The following is a 12,130-nucleotide window of genomic DNA, read 5'->3' on the forward strand; positions in this document are numbered from 1 at the left end:
AGTAAGGTACATGTGCTCCTTTTATTTGACTTTCAAGCCCTCACCGTGTTTGGCTGCCATAAGGAGGGGTAGGAGCCCAGAGATGCTGTGATGTGGCAGTCTGCTCGCTCAGCGACAGGCTGCAGGTACGCTGGGCGGAGGTGCTGGAGAAACAGTGTCATCTGTGCTGTCGCTGTGGTGGGCAGGAGCTCCTGCTGGACTGCTCTGTACCTTGGGTCCTTTTTACGTATTGGTCACCACTTGCCTTAAGGATGGACAGAGGAGATTTGAACTCGGGAGGGAACGTTGAGCGACTTTCTGTGGCTGAGCACTGTTTGTAACCTCTTCCCACCCTGTGTTATTGGAGTGGCTGAAGTGCAGCTTGTGGGAAAGATCTCGTGGAGGGAGCAGAAAATGCGCAGCACCGTGCCGCTTGGAATGCCGCAACCGTGTGATTTTGTCCCAAGGGCCTCCTGTTTAACGGAACGAAGAGGAAGCAAAAGAATGGCTGGAACCAAGTTAAAGCATTCAAGGCCGTGCCACATTTTCTTTCCAGTTCATTCTTTCACAGAGGGCTTCACAAAGTACTTTTTTTTAATCTGTAGCACATCACTCTTAAATTGGACATCAAAATAAATTTCATCTGTTAAATAAGTTAAGACTTTCCATTCTCTTTCATGGCCAGTAACTTGTTGATTTGCTAGTAGTAATTAGTATTGAAAATGCTTTTAAATAGTATTTTCAGGTATGGTGACATTTTTGGTTAAATTATATTTTTTCCATGAGCTGCAATTGTAGTCAGATGGTCATAATAAGAAGCCAAATATAAGTAAATGTGACAAGGTCTTACATTTTTTGACTTGGGGTGTTTAATGAGGTTTTTGCTGTTTTCATGCGTGATGGGTATTTCTTTTCTCAGGGTTGCCAGATAGGGCTAGAACCACAAATAAACTGAAACGTGCTGAATTCCGATCAGTGCTGCCCTAAGGTGTGAGTTCCGGTACAATTATCAGTTCATAAGTTTAAAAAAGAGAATCAAGTCCAGTAGTTTGCACGATGCCATCTCACCCTACTGGTTCAAGCCAATCTTTTTTATGATGTCATGCCCACATGCAGGTTAAGCAGATTGTTTGTAACATCAATGCCATCTCAGCGTACAGGTTGAGCGAAAGCACTTTGATTCTTTATCTTTTGGATTTCAGCATGCAGCCTTTTGGTCTTTCCTTATATTATTGTTATGTGCTGTGTTCTGCAGTTTAAACAAAGTACAACGAAAAAGGATAGATGTTCATAGTGTGGCTATGCACAGTACAATCACACCATAGCAGGTGCATTGGTTTTTAGACGTGTATCATTTATACCGTTTCTTTACCTGAATACGTTGATGCTATTTACCTTTCACAGCTGTCACTGAGCTGAAGGAGCTCCTCTTCTCTCCAGGTTTCGCTTCTCAAACTGTTGTTGATGGTGTAAAATGTTGTGTGTGTGAGAGTGTGTGTGTGTGTGTGTGTGTGTGTGTGTATATATATATATAGTATATATATATATCCCTCCCAACCTATTTTTAACTTTATTTAGTACAGAAAATGCCCTTCTTGCAGTTTTATTTAACTCACTATCGTGCATTCATTCATAGTGCTTTTGGTTTTTTACAGCTGCACTCATTGTGGAGAAAATGTTTACACTGAACACAAGTTTAGGTGTTCCTCTGATCCAACACACATTAACTGTTTATATTGTCCAGGTAGGAGACTTTAGACACAGAGGTAAAATCACTCCTCTTGGTTCATTTTCACTTTCAGGTCCCAAGTTTAAACTGACCACAGAAAAGAAGTGAAAGTTTAGCTGTCCTTTTGATTGTAGATATAGGTGTTCATTCCATTCTGAGAAGATTTGAAAACACAAATGCCAGAGAGGCAGTGATCAACACTGATGTCTGCTCTATAACTGTATGATTGTTTTTTTTTTTTCTTTTTATTTTTGTTTTTTTATTTTGTAAAAAAAAAAAAGATATAATGATAAAAATAATATGGAACATGTTCCTTTGCATCATGTTACAGTGTATACTCCTGATTGCTTTAAAAAAAATCACTTTAAATACATTGCTTTAGGCAAACATGAAGGTACTATACTCAGCATCAATGGAAAAATGTACATTAAAGGTTTGGTGAGACTTTTAAACAGGGACTCTGTCTCTTCTCTTTCACATTTCTATTCTGTCCACATGTGTCCTTTTCAAATGTCAAGAAATTCTCTCTTTACCTCAAGTCTGGTAATAGACCCTTTTGCACCTTGTTTTTCTTTCCCTCTGATTCACTGTGGCTGGTGATAAATGTAGCTGTGGGTACTGCCATTCTACCACTGAGAACCTCCTTCTGATGCTGCGTTCATCTTATCTCTCTTTGAATGTGGTTGCTGTTCGGTCGCTAAATTCGTGACCAAATTTCTCACCTTCGCCATTTTTTGAGCTGCTGCAAATAGCCCTCTGCCCTGTGAAATGCATTTATATAGGAAGGAACTGCAGATCAACTTGAGTAGTGTATTCTTTAAATTGGAAAAGCAGGCCCATTGTGCAAAGCAAGCTATTTTATTTCAGTATTTTATGATGTTTAAAAACAATTTTTCCTGAAAATAAGACTTCAAATACAGAACAGGATTTGTAGATATTAAAATGCTGGTTTCTCTCACATCTAGAAGAAATTTCTTCCATGTTATTTAGTTGAATTGCTTTTGAACCCACAAAGAGAAAATTAATTTGCAGAAATGTGTAATACTGTTTCTGTGTATTCTCAACTTTTTGAACAAAAATTTTGAAAGGTATTTAACATTGATATATGCTACCATGTATTTCTGCAAACTGTAATTTTAATAGGTTATCTGGTGTGATTATGACAATTAATAGGCATCTTTTAATTGCGTGCCCCCAGACCGTAGGAGCCAGAATCAGCTGTTCACATTTTTGCCCGAGTGGTTAATGTTGCAGACAGACGTCAGCTGCAGCCCCGCAGAAAGCAAGCAGCTTGCACTTTTCATGCCTCGTGAAGCAATGAGCTGCTCTTGGGTCTGTGTGGATGATGAGCATCTCCCAGGAGGTAAGAAGGCTATTCCAGTGCAAGCCATAGGAGGCTGAGAGAAGTCATAAACAATGTCATTAGCAATTCCAAAATTGGCCCATTGATTATTAGGCCAGGCTATCAATACAAATGAAATCGTGGATTGCTCAGTCACCTTTTTGTGAAAGTCGCCATTATAATGGCATTGACATCACTGAGGACTATTTAATACCGCTGTTTTGTTGTGGTAATGGTAAAGGGAGCTCTGAGTTTTACTGCTGCTAACAGGTGCTGCACAACACCACACTTTATCGGTGTTTAAGTGTGGAACGTGTCAGGCGTCAGGGCTGGCTATCTGACTGAATACTGATTGAAATCCATTTTTAACAGTGGCATTCTGTGCTCATAACCCCCCTGCTCTTTGTATTGCTTCTCATTTGGGCTGTATTCTCCTTTGATGTGCTGGTGAATAACATGAAATATGAAATTAGTTTTATAGTAGTCTCATCTGTTAGATGAAATCAGTTTTAAAATGGAACTTTTAAATGCTATAATTATTTGGACTTTTAATAACTGTTATAAACTTGTTACAGTTAGTTTTTACCACCAATTCCAGTGTGCTCTCATTTTTGTTGAAGATCTCCTTTCTGGGCACCTTTCTCAAGTATCAGACTTTGTGATGAATGGCCAGTGTAGTGGATGTGCTACTTGTCGTATCTTTACACAACAAAAGTCACGTGTTTCTGACAGTGGAGTTAGGGACACCAAGTTCTCCAGCAGTACTGAGTCCCAGAAGGCTTTCCTAGATCACATGTGCATGAAACTATGTCAGAATGAAGCAGACTCTTATTGGGTTGGAAGCGAGGACAATCTAGCTAAGGTGCTTTTATGTAAATATCACTGTCCAGACAAGACATCTGCATATGGATTCTGCTGCATCTGGTGCACACAGTAAGTGTACTTCATGTAGACTTACTGGTGATGTCTTACAAGATATTTTCGTAGGATGCCTATAACTGGTCATGATAAGGCCAGAGGGAGTGGAGTTTGTCTGCAGCCTTTCTCACAATCTTCTTTGCTGGGTTTGTCAAAACAGAAATAATACCTCAAGGGAAGGGGTAGCATCACTAGCAAGGTTGGTGTTCATAACCTGGAGCTATTGCTTGTGGGGTGACAAATCTAGACACCTGGTGAGGATCTATAGAAATTCCACAAGTAAATAAATTATTTTTTTTAAAGGGGAGCACAGGAGCAGTTTTTGAAGGGCCCCATAATTGCTAGCAATGCCCCTGTCTCTGGACCCCTTGGAGATCCATGGATGGGCTTTAAGGGTCCTGTGAAGTGCAGGCTCAGCTTGAAAAGAGCACAAACTAAATGAACGGAAAGTACTACCAAACTATTGCTATGTATGGCATAGTTCTGAAGGTAATCAAGTTTAAGTAAAATAAACAGTTCCACATTTTCTGAGAATTTTTTTTTTTTTTTTTTTAAAGATGGGTGCCTTAGCTTTCATCAGATTCTTTTAAAGGATCTGCAGGTTAGAAAAAATAACAACCTCTGATCCAAGGTGAGGAAGCTAAAGAGGAGGGAGAGGCCGAAACATCAGTGTGTCAGCAGAGATATACAAGGATTTGTTATAAGTTGTTTTATTCTCAGATTTTCAGCTCTTTTTTCTGCAAAAGAATATGCAGGAATAAAATTCAGAGTTACAAGCAGAATGTGACGGGGAGCTCAAAAAACCAACAGGCTTGTGGTAGGACCTACCGTGTAAACAAAACAAAAAAAAAAAAAAAAAAAAAAAAAGAGTTTTACTGATGGAGGCAACTGGAAGTTATATCAGCAATTCACAAATAGGTGTTATGAATATGAATACTTTCACTGGAAACAAACCAGCTGTTGACAATGGATGGATGGATTTATCTAGAATACATTCAAGATGTCGCTGCTGCTAAATGAAGGAGAAACTGCAATATAGGTGAAAAAGTAGCCTTTCGAACAAGTCCTTTTTGGAGAGACAAAAGATATTTTAGAAAGCTTTTGTAGGTACATGCCCATACAATATTTCAATAAGAAATATGTGTAAATCAGAGAATGCAACAGCGTGAGAAGAAATTTTGTGGAAAAAATATATCTAACACTCACTATTTAGACAATTTAGACTATTAAATTATAATGGCATCAGAAGAAAATATTAGTATTATCAACAAACAAAATGAAAAACATATTGGGACATATATGGGAAAGGCCAAGGGGCCAAGAATTGATCCTTGGGGTACACCACATAAAACATTTGAAAAGTTACACATAGCACCATTCCAGTAGACACATTATTGGCATTTACTGAAATAATTCAAAACATATGAGTTCCATGTTAGTATCCATATGAGCACAATGTCATGAGTAAGATATCGTGAAATAAAACAATGAAAACTTCAATAATAAATTCATTGTTATGAAGAGTTTGAGAAAATACATCCATCAACTGGACCAAGGCCATGGAGCCAGAATGATTTTTACAAAGTCTGTAATGAGTATAACAAATTATTACCTTTTCAAATATTCCAAGAGTCTGAGTAATCTATTCTTTCCAGAATTTTAGAAAAACATGGAAGTCTTGGTTGGGAAATATACCTGTAACAAAAGAACAGTTAAAATGTGTCCAAAAAAAGGTTGCCAAACAAAAGAGATGCACTTCTTAAGATCTGCATACAGGCCACTCCCAGTCTTTCAGTAATGATTAAAAAGATAATACTAAAGTTTTATTAGAAGAAGTAATTCAAGTGGGTTGGATAAAAAGTGGAAAGAAGGAAGATGCATATAAGTGCTCAGTTAGGGTTTGTGACTGAGGAGACAAGAGATTTAGTCACCTAATAGAAACCAACGTTTTTCCTCATCAGAGCGTTAACTAAAAGGTCAAGACATTTGAAAAGTGCAATGACAGGGGAATTGGGTGCTTTATACAGTACATGCAGGCAACAATAGCATGTTTTTTGAAGGAGAGTAGCATAAGTTTCTAGGGAAAAAGATTCAGCTTCACAACCCTTCATTTCTAGGGTTAAACTGCAAACCATGTATCACAGAGAAATGCCACCACCAGACTTATTATTAGCGTAAAAATAATAATGATTATAACCTCTATAAAAGAACTGTGTAACCATGTCTCAGAGAAGACAGTGAGAGAGAACTGAACGGGGAGAAAGAATGGAGGAGCGTCAGAATACTGCTGGACAGACTACTGTACGTTCATGTTAGACACTGAAAAGTTTAGATCTTCTCTCATTGTTCATAATGTGTTGATCAAGGAGAGATGAAATTGATGAGGGGGGTATTAGTACTAAGATCAGGTGATGTAGCGCTGTGGTTTGTTGCCTTTGAGGTTGAATGTCCCTGGTTTGAGTCCCACCAGCAAGGTGGTACGTTTGATAAAAACACTTACCCTGAATTAATACAGTTAAAATACCTTGCTGTACAAATGGTTAAATCACTGTCAGGTTGCTTGTCACTCTAAGTGACTGCCGACAAAGATGCCAGCTTGATAGAAGTTTGGACCTGTGTTTAGTCCTCTTCCAGAATGCCGTAGAGCTCCAAATGCAGAATGTGTTGTTTTTTCGTGGCGTTTTAACCACGCAACGCCATGTACTGCTGGCTCCGTGTATGAGAACACAGACCCTCAGTGACCTTCTACCCTGGAACACTGATACAATAGTTTATATTTCTTTACACTTAATTCTGAATTATTTTTCTTTATGAAAAAAATGAAAATGAACCTTTTATTACGTATTCTGTACCATTTATACTTAGTTAAGTTTCCAGTTGACACCACAGTTAGTAATGAAAAATAATTTGACCTGTATAATTATTAAAAACAGCTTTGATATTTAATTTTAGAAATTGCCTTTGATGCGACTCTCATAAAAAATTGAAGGTACTCTGTGTGATCTATCTCCCAGTGATGAAATATCGACTTGCTGCCCAGTCACTTTGCCAGTGCGAGGCATGAAGGCACCGTGCCACTCGGAGTGGTGCACGAACATGATGTTGAGGCAAGTGCAATTAGAACTGCGTTTATTTTGTGCGAGTGGAACGTCTGGCTGAAAATGCTGGAGTAACTTTGATGTGTTTTTCCCGATGTTCCGAAGAGCCTCTGATATAAATATCCTTAAAAGAATGTGAGATGAATGTTGTCTACCAAAGCTTGCCTTTCTGCTCAACTTGACAGACTCTGGAAAGCTTCTAAAAATCTCCATTATCAATTATTGATATGCTGTACCACTTTCTTTTGGCACAATGTTTATTTTGCTACTTAACTGAAGCTTTCATCCAAAGTGCCTTCCCAGTTTGCCCATGCATACAGTTTAGTATATTACACACATCGTCTGAACCGCTAGTCCCATACGGGGTCGCGGGGAGCCGGAGCCTAACCCGCCAACACGGGGCGTAGGGCTGGAGGGGGGAGGGGACACACCCAGGATGGGACGCCAGTCCGTCGCAAGGCGCCCCAAGCGGGACTCGAACCCCATACCCCACCGGAGAGCAGGACCTGGTCCAACCCTCTGCACCACCGCGCCCCCCCACAGTTTAGTATATTAGTGAGGCAAAATAAAGGAACACTCACGAGACTGACTGGAAGCCTGTTCGTAACTCATTTCGTTTGTAACTCCAAAGTCATGTTCAACAGTAAATCGAAATAAATATTTATAATAAAGATGTCCCTTGATTTATTCACAGCTTAAATTTTTGTAAATTGATATAGTTAAAAATACTTTGTATAACCTTTTTATATAATTGTTTTAGTAAATTCATATTTATTCATTTAGCAGATTCTTTTTTCCAAAGTGACGTACATCTCGTAGAAAATAGAATGTGTGCATTACATTAGCAGAAAGAGAGACATAGTTGCAAACGTGATTCTAAAGTCCAGTTTGTTTCTTTCCACCATATGAACCAATCAGTTCATCTCACAAGTAGCTACATAAAACTTTATCCGAATTTCGACGATTCCTAATCACATTTTTTGCTTTAAACAAACATTAACATAACAACTTTGAGCTGCATTAAAAAAAAAACCATTTAAATGACTGAAAATAATAATGTTGTCTCCACTAACTCCTATTTAATAGCCGTTGTGGACCAACCCCTCCCATAAACACATTCAACACTCCTCGCTTTGCTATTGATCACCAACACACACAAATTGTAGGCACAAGCTGTGAACACAGAAGAAACGAGTCGAAACGGGAGCAACCCTACCCTCATCTTCATTTTACTGAGATCTACTAACATCTATCAGTGATAATTTCTAAAAATATATTTAAAAATGCAGCTGTACAACATACCTTCAAAAAAGTATAGTACAAGCAGCTGTAAATACCTTACCTTCCTGAAGTGTGCTACAGCAGGTTTAGTCGGACAACAGCAAAGAACCTTTAACACATCAATGCGTGTTGTAAATCTGTGCACCACCTACCATCTGGTACCAGTTTTGGCCAACGTGAACCCAACGTAAACCCTTCTGGGACTGATGAGCTTAAGTGGACTCTAATATGGCCTCGCAGAACCGTGCCGAGGTTAGTCTACTTGGCCCCAGGAGCACAATGTTTGACTGAAATGTCATTTCCTTTTTCTATCAGTGATTTCCTGGAGAAGGTCACCTGCTCTTTCAAGCTGCCTCATTAGAAGGAGCGATGGAAATCCTCATACAATTGCACACGAGATAATTGGCATTTTTGTTGAATGCTCTCTCGCTCAAGTCTGCCAGGGAGCAAATGCTCTAGTGTGTTCTTTTCCAGGCAAAAGCAGCCGGCTATCATGTGTACTGCATAGGAGCCGCTCCTGAGAGATGCTTGGAAACCATTTGAAATAAAATTAAATTGGTTAGTTTGGTGCACAGAAACACAAGAAAAATTTGGATCAGGGTACTTTGTGACTCATCTGAGTAAGACGCGTTCTTTGTGTACAGACCGTTGGACTGGTCAAGGCTACGTCATTCACCCATTGTGACAGAGGGTCTTGATGAAACTAAATTGGTTTTGTTTTCTAAAGGAGGGTTGGGAGTATTGACAGAATTCACCCCTTCAGGTCCTCAGTGCACATGAACTCAAACCGTACTGGTTGCCAGCTTTGCCCATCTTCATGGTGAGAGTCAAATCGCTGAGAGCAAGGTAGGCAGAGACATGGCTTATAGGAGAGCATATCAGTTTCCTTGTAGACTGGAGAGAGTAGTGTTTTCAGCTGAGGTTGAAAAACAGCTCAGCCGAGAAGAAAATAGAGGGAAAAAATAAACAGAGGAAAAATAGAGAGAAAAAAACGTAATTAATTTTTCTGAAGCTTTTTTTCCACATCGACTTACAATGTTAAGGTACCTACAACTATCTACTCATTTATTCAGCTGGGTCATTTCTCATGGAGGGTTCATGGCTAAGTGCCTTTCTCAAGGGTACCAGAGCAGTAGGTGAGGTTCAAGTTGGCACCTTTGGATCCTATGGCAGCAGCTCTAACCAGTACACTACCAAAACGGGTACCAGGTTACTCAACTACCATTCTTCTGGTCCTCAGCTAAGTTACAACTGTGTAAGTACTGTATGATTTTTTTCTTTGTGTTAATAATTTCAGCAATAGTATCTCAAGGAGTTATTGGAGGGATAAGGGTGGGTGGTGTACCCATGGAAACTTGTTTTAATGCAGATTTCTCTAATTTAAAATACACATTTAAATCTCCTTCTAAAAACATCCTTCAGCACTTCCTAATGTTGCCATAACAACCGTACCGTAATTCGGATGAGAATCCCTCACAAGGAATAAAAAGTGGAGGATGAAATTGCTTATGTTCCATCATGTTAATTAGCAAGTACAGTAATTAGCTTTGCGGTTTAAAGTACGACAGAGTGACATTGCTCACTTCAGAATACGTTGTTTTCAAACGAATGCTTGTTTGCAGATGTTGAACCCGATTAATTTGTTGTTAATCAGTTGTTTGCGTTACATTAATTTGCAGTTTTACTTTCAGAATCGCATTTCGTGTTACTTTCCTCTTATTCTTCACCACTGACAGTGAAGCTAAAAAAATTATATATAAGAATTAGGGTTTCCTCACAGCTATTTGTTAAAGAAATGGTGGCACATAGATGTTTGTTTGTGTGGTTTGCATTTGGAGACGGAAGCCTGACGTTTCACACTGCTGTACTTGGTGCAACAGGTTACTTTACTACAGTTAAGCTAGATAGTCAGGCTATGGAATAAGAGAGAACAACAGTGCTCTGTTAACACTTTTTCTGCAGAGACAAGAGCCTCTGAGTCCTATCTGTGTTTCAGAGGATCATACAGTATATCTGTGTGTCCATTTACTGGTTTCCCCACTTTCTCACTACAATGCCTACATCATATCACATTATTTAATTGTATTGGTTTACATCCATAACTCCATAGCTGTTGATTATACTTGGGGTAAACGAGCTACAGATATACTCTGGTATACACACTTTTCGTATGGCGGGCGTAGAAAGGCTGTACTCATGTTCCGTAGACGTGCCAACTGCTGCCAGTATCGTGGACTTTGTTTGGGTGTCGAAGACTGACGTTTGCCCGATAACGTATAAGTCATGAGCCATGAGGCGCAGACTTTTCAATTACACATGACAACCTCTTCTTAATTTTGCATCGGGTTTTAAGTGAGAGGAAGGTGAAGTACGAAGAACGGTGCTGCTCGAAAGGTTGGAGGACTGGTGCATGTCCGTTGTTACTGGTGGCAGGGGCGTTGCACGAAGGTTGCTTTGTAGGGTTACGTTGTGTTGGGTGTCGCAGGCAGTCAGAGGGAGAAGGTTTTTAAAGCTGTCATTGGGGCTGTGTAGAAGGCAGATTGTGGTTGTACTTCAGGAGAAGTGAGCAGTGGGTTCAAGGCAGCACTTCCTGGACACTGGCTGAGGTCTGATCAACCTTGGCTGGGTCACCTGTGCGAGGGAGTATGATGTATAAATGGAGTATGAAGACCCCAAACGCCTCATGACCCTAAGTTACACGGCCAATGATGTGTCCTGGTGCATCACAACATTTGTGTAAGAAATACAGTGAAACAATAACAAAAATTAAGAAACGGTCAGTGTTGTTCAAATAGATTGCAGTCCCGTTAGACACGTTCATTCGAGTTACTACAGTATGACTTTACAAGGAGTTTCACTGAATACCCCTCTTTTGACTGCTGATACTTTTTTCCTGCATTTACGAAGACAGATTTTAGATTTTGCGCGTGTCCCGCTAGCTGAGCAGTGCGAGAAATTTACGGGTATTTGGCCGATCTACGAAGAAACATACAATGATCTTTAACTACTGTGAGACACCTTTGGTCTTTATATTTGAGGTGAGGTACAATGCTGGATAGACTGCATTAAACTCCCTAGTCAGTGACCCATTAAAAGTGCAGAACAATACAACACACATGTTACAGGCCATCTAGAGTGATCGATTAACCTGACAAACATGTCATGATGTGACTGTGGGAGGAAACCACGGGGGGACATATGAAGGGATGTATTTTTGGCGCAGGGACTGTACCTCTGCATACCGCATTCATACTCCCCACTTCGCTCTCGAAAGGTGGCAGGTTGGCAGTGCTGGGTGGTCTTCAGTCCAAGGCTGGAACCTCTTTCCATCATACGACTAAGAAACACAAAGCAGTGTCTGACAGTGACAAGATTTCCAGACGCGACCCTCCAGAGACCGTACCTTCACACACCTGCACCACGCCTGTCCCTCTTACACTGCGAACGCCATTGGTGGCAAAGTCTCTCGCTGAGCCTTTTCATATTTTCACCACTTTTTAATGCCTTAAACATTATACTGTGTACTAATTCGTAACTTTAAAAACTGCTTATTTCCTTCCTCCCTTTGATAAAACCACCTGCAGCATTATTGAAGTAAAAATGCTCTCACTTAAGGACAAGATGAAAATCTCCTCCTACAGCTGTTTCGACGTTCTTCGGTGGGAATGATCCCCTTTCTGCAGTAAGTGTAGGCTGCCATCCAGTGTCATTTTGGAAAAACTGCTCATTTTACATCAGTTTGAAGTAGAAAAGTGCAGATATCAGATAAGAAAAATCCAGTAC

The sequence above is a fragment of the Scleropages formosus genome, chromosome 4, assembly GCF_900964775.1.
Source record: "Scleropages formosus chromosome 4, fSclFor1.1, whole genome shotgun sequence".
Lineage (NCBI taxonomy): Eukaryota > Metazoa > Chordata > Actinopteri > Osteoglossiformes > Osteoglossidae > Scleropages > Scleropages formosus.